The 12,175-nt window shown below is 38.0% G+C and overlaps 1 non-coding gene across 1 annotated transcript; it reads right to left on the reverse strand.

Annotated features, from left to right (window-relative positions):
* Positions 1–2,927: 2,927 nt before the first annotated feature.
* Positions 2,928–2,999, reverse strand: TRNAD-GUC (transfer RNA aspartic acid (anticodon GUC)). The gene has a single exon. It is a non-coding gene; the product is annotated as a tRNA-Asp (tRNA).
* Between the last annotated feature and the right edge of the window lie 9,176 nt (positions 3,000–12,175).

Below are 12,175 nucleotides of genomic sequence, written 5' to 3' on the forward strand. Positions count from 1 at the left end.
GTAAAACAAATAGCACAAACAAATCAGAGCCCTAGCTCTTAAATTCCTAATAATGCACCAACCCAACAATGGGAAATGGGACGAACTTGGAAAACGACTGTAATTGAAACAAGGGAGCCCCTCTCTCTCTCTCTCTCTCTCTCTCTCTTATTGTTCAGATGAGTAGTGGATGCACGTTAATTAACCTGCGCATTTGCATTTGCACCAGCAAGAACAGTAGCTTCAACGCACTATAAAAGCTTGACCTACCCATCTCTACACACCCTTAATTACACCTCTACTCCTTGAATATGCATCTGTCACCAAACAATACACCATAAATACTTTTGAAACTGCACACACTCTTTCTTTCTCTGCTCACTGCTGAACTCTTCTCTGTGGGTTTCTTTTATTTATTTCTTAACTTCTTTCTGAAATCTCTATTTGATACTTCCTTCAAGATATTCATTTCCTAGATTAAATAGGTTTTAAGAGAAAAGGGCAAGAAAAAGAAAATATAAAAATTAAGTTTAGTGGGGTATTTTGATAATTTAACACTTTTTGTCATCTGACTTAACGGTCAAAGGAGTCTTTATGTAACGGCTAAAATTCAGGAGGTCTTTGTTACAAAAAAAAATACAAGAAAAACTTTATCACTGACTCCATAATATAAGGGGGTCTTTGTAATTTACCTTTAGCTTCTTCACTTTTTGTTTTTTTTTTTTTATTTTTAATTCATTCTCTCTCATCTAGTTCTCTAGATCACCGAGCATAATTAGTTTAGTTTGATTCATTAGTCTATATTGGTTCCGCCCACTCTTTCATTGTTTCATAAAATTAAATTGTGGTCAGCACTCTCTCCTCTTCACCTTAATTCATATTTTCTTTATTATTTTATATCTTTTCAGTTAATTCTATTAGTTTTTTCTTTGTTCTTTTTGTTGCGTGTGCATAGAACCACGCCCTAATCTTTAAAAGGCCAAAGTGGGATTTTAAAAATTTTAAATGAACTCACATGTGATGTTTTACTATAGAAAATATATTCAAGTCCAATTGGATCAGTCCCCAAGATATGCTTAAGTCTTTTATCCTTGTTAATTAAAAAATTGTTATATATAAGATTTTAAAAATTGACGTAAAAACAAACGCGGCCAAAATCATTTTGACCTCTAATTTCTTGGCCAATCACCTGTTCAATCGTGATCCATTTGGCTGGTTATAGACCGAAAAGTGAAAACCCATCGAAAGATGATGAACTTCTAGTCATATCAAGACTGAAACGCCTCTGTTACAGACTTTCAGTAACCCAGTAAGTATACCTGGCAATTGGGTTGGGTGGATCGGGTTTGGGTTGGGTCAAGTTATTTTGGGTTGATTTCAGGTTGAGTTGTCAAATGTTAGACCCTAACCCTAAATATTCTGATTAGGGTTGACCCATGGGTCAATTTGGGTCATCCCAAAAAATAAAGAAAAATTACATGAAAAATGTCAAAATTAAAAGAATTAACCTTAAAATTCTAAATATAAAATTAAAAATTTGAACATTTAACAATTTAAAGAGTAAACAATAAAAAATAAAGACTAAATAGAAAAAATTAAAGAATAAAAACTTCTAACAATCATAAATAATCCCAATTAGACTTAATAATCGAGTCAACGAATTGACCCATGACCCAACCCAACCCAATTTAAACTTTTTTGAATTGGATCGAGTCATTTTCGCATTTGGATGACCAAATATGTGACCCTAACCCTATTTTTTTGGGTTGGGTTCGATCGGGTTCGCGGATTGCGTCAGAAATAAGAACATTCTAAGATCTGAACAAAAATTGGGAGAAGATGAGAGAGGCAAAGAAATACCTCTTTTCAAGTGTAACGAGTCTGTGCTGCGATCAAATCTCGGCTCCCAGATGGAATATTCGGTGGTCTATGACTTCAATCAAATCATGCATTCAAATCAAATTAGGACGACAAGGGTCCAAATCCTAAACGACAAGAATGGTGTTTCTATTGTCTGGTGGATTTTTGAAATGACTATAATGCCCTCATTGACTACACCACTACACTTTAGCTATGTTATACACCAAATCAAGGTTCAAATTTTCGTTATATATCGGTCATACAATACGTGAAATGTAAGGAGTTTCGGGGTATGAACTAAGGATAATCAGGCCTTTAACCGGCCCCCTGTACATATTTAAAAAAAAAAACTAAAAAAATATATAAAAGAGTGTTGATACAAAGTCCGATACACCCAATTTTGCACCAAATAGATAGGGATGTTCGTGGTTTGATTTAACTGAACCAAGGCCCTTTTACCAAACCGATGTTGGAAAATCGAAAATCGAACTGAAATCAATCGATTAATTAATTAATCAGTTCGTCTCTTTGATGTTTTTAATTTATATGTATTATATATAAATATATAATATATGTAATACATTATACTATAAATAATATATTATATATTATAAATATAAAGAATTAATCAAACTGAATGATTTTGAATGATGTTTCGGTTTGGTTTTTGATAAACACTCCGACCAAATATGAAGATACCAACTGAGGCTTGAGGGTGGGGTGTGGAGGGAATAAGTGACCATGTGTATGAAAACGACCGGGTGTTGTTTTGTGTTTACTGAAGAAAGAAAGATATGGAAGTCAATAAGGAGTCAATGGGTCATAGACTTGGGATAATATTAAGGGATAAATGAACTGTAATCCAAGTCAGAAATTTAAATTGCAGACCCTTACCCGTAAATTTGACATCAATCTACGGACAGATTCAGTCCACCCTACAAATCTTAGTCCACCCCTGGTCAGGGTTGGCCTACACTATTACCATAGAAATTCTATTATTGGGAGAGGTGGAGAAGGTGAAGTTGAAAATTCTATTACCATAGATACTCTATTATTGGGGAGAGTTGAAAATTCAAAATAAAAATGAACGCCGTTGCCGGGGATCGAACCCGGGTCACCCGCGTGACAGGCGGGAATACTCACCACTATACTACAACGACTCGATGTGGAAGATTGTCTTGTTTTTTCCATTTTAACGATTATGCATTTGCAAGTAACATCACGGGATTTTTTATGAAAAGCTATGTAAGCTTATTGATATGGGCTTCTCGTCGATGTCAAATAGTAGGGTTGAGAATCAAACTGATCTGGAGCTAGACCGGCTCAGGCTCAAGCCACAATTGAAACTTCAGTCTCTCCGGTCCTTCCTGGAATCAAGGTTTAAAATATCAATACTCTACCGGTGTATCAGAAAGTATTGGTAGTTTTTATTTTATTTTTTTTTTCAAATCCAATTTAGAAGGGCCGGTTTAAGGTTCGTCCACCCTTTGAATCATTCAAAACCCTGATACACCCTTTGTAGGAGTATGTCAAGAAGCTCCCAATACTATACATATTGATATTTTGAACCTTGTCTAAAACTCAACACAAGGTTCTGAGGCTGGGTATTAGGGCTGTATGTTGGGCCGGGTTGAGGCCAACCCTAGCCCAACCCTAAGTTCTAAATCCCAACCCTAACCCTAACCCTAACTAAATTCCTTCAACCCTAACCCAACCCAACACAACCCGAAGTCAATTTCGGATTGGGTTGGGCCCAACCCAACCTTTTTCCCATCCCTTAAGACCTCATAGAATTTTTCGATTTTAGATCTTAAATCAACTTTCACTAAATATATTAATCCTATGTTTCATTAGTATTTGTTTGTTGACGTTTTTTTTTTTTTTTTTTTTTTTTTTTTTGTTCTTTTGGTACAGAATTCAAAAAAACAAGTGTTAGAAATGACTATAGTTTATTATGAGTTATGACTTATGATAGATCTTTCTTGGGTGACAAACAACATAGATGAGATGAAGAATAAAATTTTCAAAAAAACATAAAATAATGTTATTAAGGTTTTAGTCTTTCTGATTAGGACTAAGTGAAGTGATTATCTTAAAAGAAGTACATGATACTATGTGGTGGGGCTATACAAATTTTATGCATCTAAACAAATCAATGTATATCATATATTACATATAACATATATTTATATATTACATGCACTATAGAGTCGGGTTCGGGTTGGCTAAGGGATCAACCCTAACCCAATCCAAAGTAAAATCGGGTTCATGAATTTCAACCCTAACCCTAACCCGAATATCAACCCGACCCGACCCAATTCAACCCAACCCGACTTTTTTGAGTTGGATTTGGGCCAACCCGGTTCAAGTTGCAATCTTACTCGGTATATAGGATGGGCCACAATCGAGGTTCCACCCAGCCTGGACTCGGGATAATACTGTCACTCTATATTTTGGATAGTGACATTTAGCTCCAAAAACTTTCTTTTGGCTTTATTTGGAAGGAGTATAGAATACAAAACCTTGTAATTTATATTATTTTGTACATATTTGTATTTGTACTCATTCCAAACTGAACTTTATTAACGAAAGGCCCACCTTAACTACCTCAATCGTTTGACTTTAGAAAATATTCTAATATAATTATCATTATATGTGTTTAAAGATTTCTAAAACCGCCAATTAACCCCTTATAATGTAGAGAAAGGAAGAAAATAGAATAAAAATATAGAAAAGACAAAGAATTTATGTTGGGTATTTTAATAAATTTTATTTTTATCATTAAACTCGTTAATGGAGTGGGGGAGAAGTATTTGAAATTTAGAAGTTAAAAGATAGGATAGGTATTGATTTAAAAAATCTCCACAGGATTAACGAAGCAAATTTACCTATGTTGGGATGGAAAATTTTAAATGATAAAGAGAATTTGTGGGTCAAAATTATTAAACAAAAGTACATGGCCAACAAGAATTTCTAGAATGTTAGAGTTAAAAAGGGCATCTCGTGGATTTGGTGTGGAATTCTGTTGGCTAGGAAACCATCAACATGGGTGCTAGATGGATGGCAGGTGATGGAAACTGGAAAGTCAATTAATTTTTGGTTTGATAAATAGGCCGAGGATTTTATCCTTGCCGATGAAGTGAACCGGGACAGAATTACTCACTCAAATCAGGTTGTTGGCGATCTTATTGACCAAGAGAGGAAAGTTTGATATGAAATAGCTCCTAGATATATTTGGCATGGTTTTCAAAACCGGACTGGATCAGATAGTCGGACCAAAAAATTGGGAATGGTCTGGTGATTGGTTCTGTTTTATCCCAGAACTGTTATTTCCCCTAAAATCGTTGATTTGGTCAGCAAACCGCTGACTTGGGTAATTGAACTGTTTGACTGTTCAAACCATTCACCGGTTTGACCGGTTTTTTATTTTTTGTCAGAATAGGCCGTCCATTCGGTTCAAACGATCAAACCATTCAACCCGGAAACTGAACCCATGACCAGTTCGTTGTCCAAATCGATTTTAAAAACCTTGATATTTTGTATAAAATTAAATTGATATTTATACCCTTTAAGGATTAAAAGGACAAATTGATTTGGAGGTTCAGTGCAATTTAAATGGAAAATTTACTATGAAATCTACTTATAATGCAAAGCCAAATTCAATGAATGATTGGTGGGGTAGAATTTATGGTAAGAATGTTATGGGGTGTGAGAAGAAAAAGGAAAAAAAAGAATCTTACATATTATGGTTTCTCTTCGAGAGTAGGAACTAAAAGTCTAATGATATTGATATCGTGCCCCCATAATCCTGGACCGGGCAAAGAATGCTTATATAGAAAATGTTGAAATCATGAAAAACTATAATATGGAAGGAAAGTGTAAAGCCAAGAACCCATTATACGGAAATGCTAAGGATGATGCTATTAAAGATACCTTTGATGCATCTTGGGTTAATGGAAGTAGGGGGGTGTTCTTTTTTAGGATTTTGAGGGGGGAAAGTTGGTCAATGGGATTTTGGTTTTCATTGACTAAGAATCTCATGTTCTTTTTTTCAGATTAATATGGGGATCAGGGAAAGTTTATTTTCCCAAGCAATGTTTTAAAAAACAACCCAGAAACGGAACCGTTTTGACCATTGGTTTTCGAGTTGACGGTCCAACCATCCGGTTCGAATGGATAGCCCGTTCTGACAGCAAAACTAAAAAAAAAAATTAAAACCATTGAACTGATCGATGGTTCGATTGCCCGGGTCAACGGTTTGTTGACTTTTTCAACAGTTTTTTACTAGATGTTGGGTTTGGGTAAAAGGAAACCGGTTGCCTAGACGGTTTTGGGCCGAACGGTCTGACCCTTTGAGTCAACGGCGGTTTGAAAATGTTGTTCTGGTAAGTGATACCCATTTTCTAGGTGGGTAAATAACTTTCCCACTTGGGGGGAAAGTTTTTAACACTTGAATAAGACAAAAATGCCCTCTTAATAATGAATTTTTATGATTAAAATTGTCATTTCCTTTTTTACTTGGAAAATAAAAGAACATGGATGAATATACTTACCTGGGTAAATGTTTCCAAGAAAAACTTACCCAAGTAACCCAGGAAAAGCTTACCCAAGTAATTGCATTTACCTAGATAAATAACTTACCGAAAAGCAAATGGGAGGGCCTAAGTATTATGTGGCCTCTATTACAAAAAACCAATATGGAAAAGTTATCAATGTTAAAACTTTTCTACTAGTTGAACTTCTATCAACATGACTGAAGCGTTGGCTTCTTAGGAAGCCCATAACTTGACAATAAACTTTAGGGGGCACCTTATCATCATTGAGGGTGATTCAGAGATCTTCATTTCGTGCCTTCGAAAGCACATGGACCTCCATGGAGATTAAAGAACATTATCAAGGACTATTAGATACTCATGAAGTTTTTTCGAGTGTAAGTAATAATTTAAATCTTAATATTCAGGACCTTTCTCGGCCCTTGCTTATGGGACGTGCTAACAACGTTACACTCCCACCCCCGGTCTTGTGTAGCCAAAAAAACAAACACTAGGGAAGTATTGCTCGGTCAGGGTGGTTAGGCATTGGTAATTTGGCATCTTAAAAGAAATATTTCAAAAAACAAACCAGTTGTAAAACAAAAAAAAGTTTTTTATAGTCAAAGAAAAGAAAAAGAATCATTAAAAACATCAAGGATACATCTGATGATCCCTTCTACAGTTAGCCATATCATACAAAAAATATAAGGGGATATTCATAAGTAATTTTCAAATGATTAAACGGGTCAAGAATTTACTAGCTAAAATCGATGGTTTTTGAAGAAAATCCGGTTTTGGAGAAAACCAAAATTAATCACTTAACCGGTTTCCAGTTTTTCTGGTTCGGTCCAGTTTTGAAAACCATGGCCCAATATTCAGCTTCTATTGAAGAATTTGTCATGCAAGATTATCCTTCTGCAAAAAATGGTTCAGATATGAGTGGCCATTAACATTCCTATAGATGTTCTATGTGCTCTTGTGCCAAGAACCATCTACTTTCACAAAAGGTCTCTCTTCATTATAGAACCATCTGACCCGATTGCGATATTTCCGTGTTTGGATATGATTACTTGAAGTAGCTATCTGCTCTTCTGGTAACATCCATTGGATCTGGTTTTTTTCTTCCTCTCCAATTTACTTGTGAATTTGAAGCTTCACAAACAGGTCTGCTGACTTAAAAGAGAGCTCACTATTCAGTGTGTTTTTCCATAGAATTTTATCATCTTCCACCCCCAGTGAGATGTTAACAATAGCTCTCACTAACGACTCATCGAAAAGAAGTTACAACCTCTCCATATCCCAAATACCATCCTCTATGATAATATCTTTAACTTTTATGTTTATATTCTGACCATTTCCTTCCCTAAGTTTTGGTTTGTGATGTAGGCTCTTATAGCGAGGGCCAATGGCACGCCAGCGGACCAATGGGAGTAATGCACAAAGCAGAGGTCAGCATGCGACACGAGACCAATGGTGCGACCACACGCGGTGACCTCGGATGTCTGTTTCCTCAAGGACAGACTGCATCCTGACCATCTGCTACCACCTACCTTCAAGCTGTCTTAAGTATAAATTGGGGGTGACCCCCCAAAGGTGAGCAGCTGGACTCTTCACAATTAAGAACTTCATTGTCTCCCTTGTGGCCTCGTCTAAGCATCCAAACCTCAGGCATTGTCCACCTATCATCACACCCTCACTAACTTGATCATCGGAGTCCTCGCCTCGGGTTAGCACCCAAGGCCTCTTATGTCTTCTCTCTCATCACAGGTTTGACCTATAGGCCCTCGGCCACATCGTGTTAGACAGTTTATGTATGCCCTTAGCTTCAATCTGATTTGATGTACTTGTTATTTAGTGGAAATAAATAAAGTGCATGTTTTGATTCATGTTGTTTGATTTAATTCTGTGTAAAACCCTAAAACTGGACATTTATAGAGATTCATGTTAGTTTTAAATGTTCACAGCCGTTGGATAAGTCTGGGGAGATTTATCCTGCCAAGGCTGATGCTGGTGTGCCACCAAGTGTTGGGATGGCCTGTCTCAGCCATCAAGGTAAGACCCGAGGCACATGTAGTATGGGATTACTTGAATCCTTGAACCGGACCAGATTTCCAGTCTTGCCTTGGACCTTGGAGATAGATGGGCAAAACTGGAAAGTTACACCTGACCCCTAGACTCGATTATGACACTTCACTAGGTGCTGGATCAGGCCGCCTTTGATATGCCAATTAGTGAGATCCTTAGCGGGGATCAAAACCTGGGTATGTTGGGGCAGTTTGAGAATTCATCTGAGTGGGTGGTCATAGTGACAGAATCAGCCACTTTGTCGGACAAAGGGTAATGATCGGGAATGCACTCTCTCTGATGGAAACCAAACTGCCGGCAGTTGATTTCAATCGTTGGAATTTTGTTTTGCAAAATTAATATACTTATATTATATGTACGGTTTCAAAAGTGTTTGCAAATGGTTTTAATTCCCGGGATCCATGTGAGAGGAAGGTGCGGCGCTGTTCCTTGCAGCCGAGGGAGAGGTCCTCTCTTTTCGGGCAGTGCTTGATCATTAAGGGCTGAGAGGTTAAGTGTAAGACCATTTAGGATAATACCTGATGGGCTAATCTTGCACCTGCCCACAGTCCTTGGGTTTTTATAAAATGGCTTGGCCCAGGGACCACTTAATGTAAGTGTTGGGCCCATAGGGTCCATACGATGGACTCAAGGGGTTCATTGAGCTTTTCAGTGAATTCGGCTGGGCCTTGTTTTAAAGGCTGGGCCGAACCCATGTGGCTGGTGTGTAGATCAATGCTTGGGTCCCACGCCATACAAAGAAGCCCAACTGGGTAGCAGATTGGAAACTAATTAAACACTGAATACTTAATGGGCCAAAAGCCCATTTCGAACTGGGCTGATATGATCACCCAAAAGATGGGGTGAATCTGAGATTAATGTTAGTGAAAAGGATGGGGCTTTTAACCTTATCCACTCTGGGAGACCAAATTCAAATCAGATTTGAATCTGGTAACCTCCTGATAAGATCAGGAGTAAACTAACTTTATCTGCAGATAGGATTAAGATGATCCTCTATCCAGATACTGATTTGGATTGGGATAACTCCTGATTAGGAGGTTTCTTAATCAAGAAGAAAAGAGGAGAAACCCAAAAAAAAAAGAAAATACATCAGATTTCGAACCATCCTTTGGATACACAAGGGATACCTTCTGCGATTTTGAGATAAGATCTCATACTCTCCAGAAAAGAGAAAAAGCAGTTCAGTTTTTTTTTGTTTTGGTTCTCTCCTCCTACCGCCGCCATCTGCCATTTCAAGATTGGATCTTTGCAAGAAAAGAAAGTCAAGAAATCTGTTCTTGACATCAGTCTTGCAAGAAAGACTGAAAAGGTTACAGTGTTTAGTTCTTCCAGAGGATTCTTGTGAAGGATCCTGTATGTAGGACGCACCCTGCTGGTTCTGTTCCATCCACAGCTGTGTCATCTTCAGCAGGAACGGATCTTGGAGCGTTCTTTGGGCGTGAACACCAACTTTGGGAGATAGTGCTTCTCCGGATCAGGTATATTCCTCCCATTTACCTTTTGGTACAGATCTGGTTTGATTATGGTTCAAGTAGGATCCTTGAATAATATATTCTAAATTTAGGGAATATGATTCCCAGTTGGGAAAAGGTAGGAAATTTTTGAAATTCGCCCACCCATTCCACAACCTTTATGGCGTCCATTGGATGGATCCTACCATTCTTTCAGTGGTATCAGAGCCATAGGTTCGAATCTTGAACCAAAAGAAAATCAGATCTGACCCTGCGCAGATGGATAGAAGGTGTTCTTTCAAGATTTGCGCAGATTGTTTTCTTTTTCAAGAAACTGTTTCTTGTTAAGGGCGATTGATCTGAAATTAATTTTTTTTTAAATCCAAAATTTTATTTAGAATTGTTCTTTATTTATTTTGATTTAATGGACTGTTCAAACCTGGAGATCGCAGTGCAGTTTTAGCGCAGATGGTCTGCGCACCCTTTTTCTTTTATTTATTTTATACAATTCGGTCTGTAAATAATTTTTTTATTTTTCCTAGACTGAATGTATAGGATTTGATCAAGAATGTAATAAATTAATAGAAATAGGATTTCTGTTTTTATTTTTTCTTGATTAAAGAAGAAGGAAGAAGAAGGCGGAGCTGGAGGTTTGCAGATGGAGAAATCGCTTTCTGCGATTTGCAGTTTATGAAACTGCAACCCTAGTGATTAACCTCTGTTTTGCAGGTGGTGCGAACAGTCCATATTTGTTTTGTGTTTGTTTGAAATCAAAACTATTAATTTCAGATCTTTCAATAATTAATTCTTGAATTGAAAATCAGTTTTGGACCATTTTGGACTAGATTGGACCAAAACTGTTTGGACCGAATCTGGGGTTCGAAAGGGGCTGTTTTCAGTCCAATTCTCTCACACTTATTGTTCCTAATCTGATGTTCAATTACAGGGATTAATTCAGCCCACCTGTAAAGCCCAGTTTTAAAGGGTTAAAACTGCAAAAGCCCATTATTGTGAGATGAGCTGTATGGGCCGAACTGCTATCCGCGATTCAGCCCATACACCTAGTAGACAATAATTGTTAATGACTTGGATTTTAAATGGGCTGTTCAATGGGCTTTACAGCAGTTAATTGATTAGATCAATTCCTCCTTTACATGTGATGTTTGGATGTTTGATGTGCTGCGACCATGGGCCATAAGTACTTGGCCCATGATGACTCGTTAGTGGCTCTTGCGCACACCATGGCTGAATGCACATCATTGCCATGGTGTCCCTAGAGGTCATTGGATGATCCCCTCTTTGCTTGGTGGGCCCCACAACCCTAAAAAGGGATGCGTACGGAACCCCTAGCCGATTAAGGCCCACCAGAAATCTGACTTTATGAAAGTCAGTGGGAGCCACTCTGGTTTGACCTAAATTAAAAATAGGGCGTAATTTTGTTCCCTCTGGTAAATATGAATGCATGTGATAGGGAGATCCATTTGATGGACTCTCTAAAGGCCTTCCGTCATTAGCACAATGATAGGTCCTTCAGTAATGAGGAAACGCACCATAAAATTGGGCTATCCATTTGCTGTTGGATCTGTTAGAGTGTTTCATAAGATGATAGGGGCGTCATAGACCGATGTGGGAGAGGCTTCACCAGAAAATGGGAACTCTCTCACGGTACCTTGGCGTAACCTGAATATGATGGGTGTGCACTCACTGGACAGAAAGGTTTACTTGAAAACGGCTCTGAACCTTGTTTGACAGAGGCCAAAGGGAAACTCATTTGATGAGTGGATATGATCCGTCACAGAAAGGTGGTGGGGTTATGCAGCTGAAACAGTTGGCTTCACGCACCCCATGTGATTTCCCACATTTCCAGAGACATTTCGTCGTCTCAGTCGCTGAGAAAGGAGGGAAATCTCAGAGATGAACAAATGGGAATGGAACATAGATTAAAAGCCATATCTATGTAGGTAACATGAATCAAACTAAGGTTGTGGACTAATGATTTTGCTGTTTTATCAGAAAATGGCAAACAGTCAATTTGCAAAGCTTCTAGACGATAACAAGCTTAAGGGCCCAAACTATGCCGACTGGTACAGAAATCTTATGCTGGTCCTAACTTCCGAAAAGTTAGATAAGGTGGTGAAAAATCCTGCCCCGGAACGTCCGGGTGATAGGGCTTCTGAGGCTCGTAGGAGGGACTACCAAGACTGGGAGGATAAGAACTCCCTAGCCCGCTGCTTTGTCATTGCCTCATTAGACAACTCAATACAGAGG

Source organism: Nelumbo nucifera, chromosome 6 (genome assembly GCF_055504915.1).
Source record: "Nelumbo nucifera cultivar China Antique chromosome 6, China Antique-T2T, whole genome shotgun sequence".
NCBI classification, from domain to species: domain Eukaryota; kingdom Viridiplantae; phylum Streptophyta; class Magnoliopsida; order Proteales; family Nelumbonaceae; genus Nelumbo; species Nelumbo nucifera.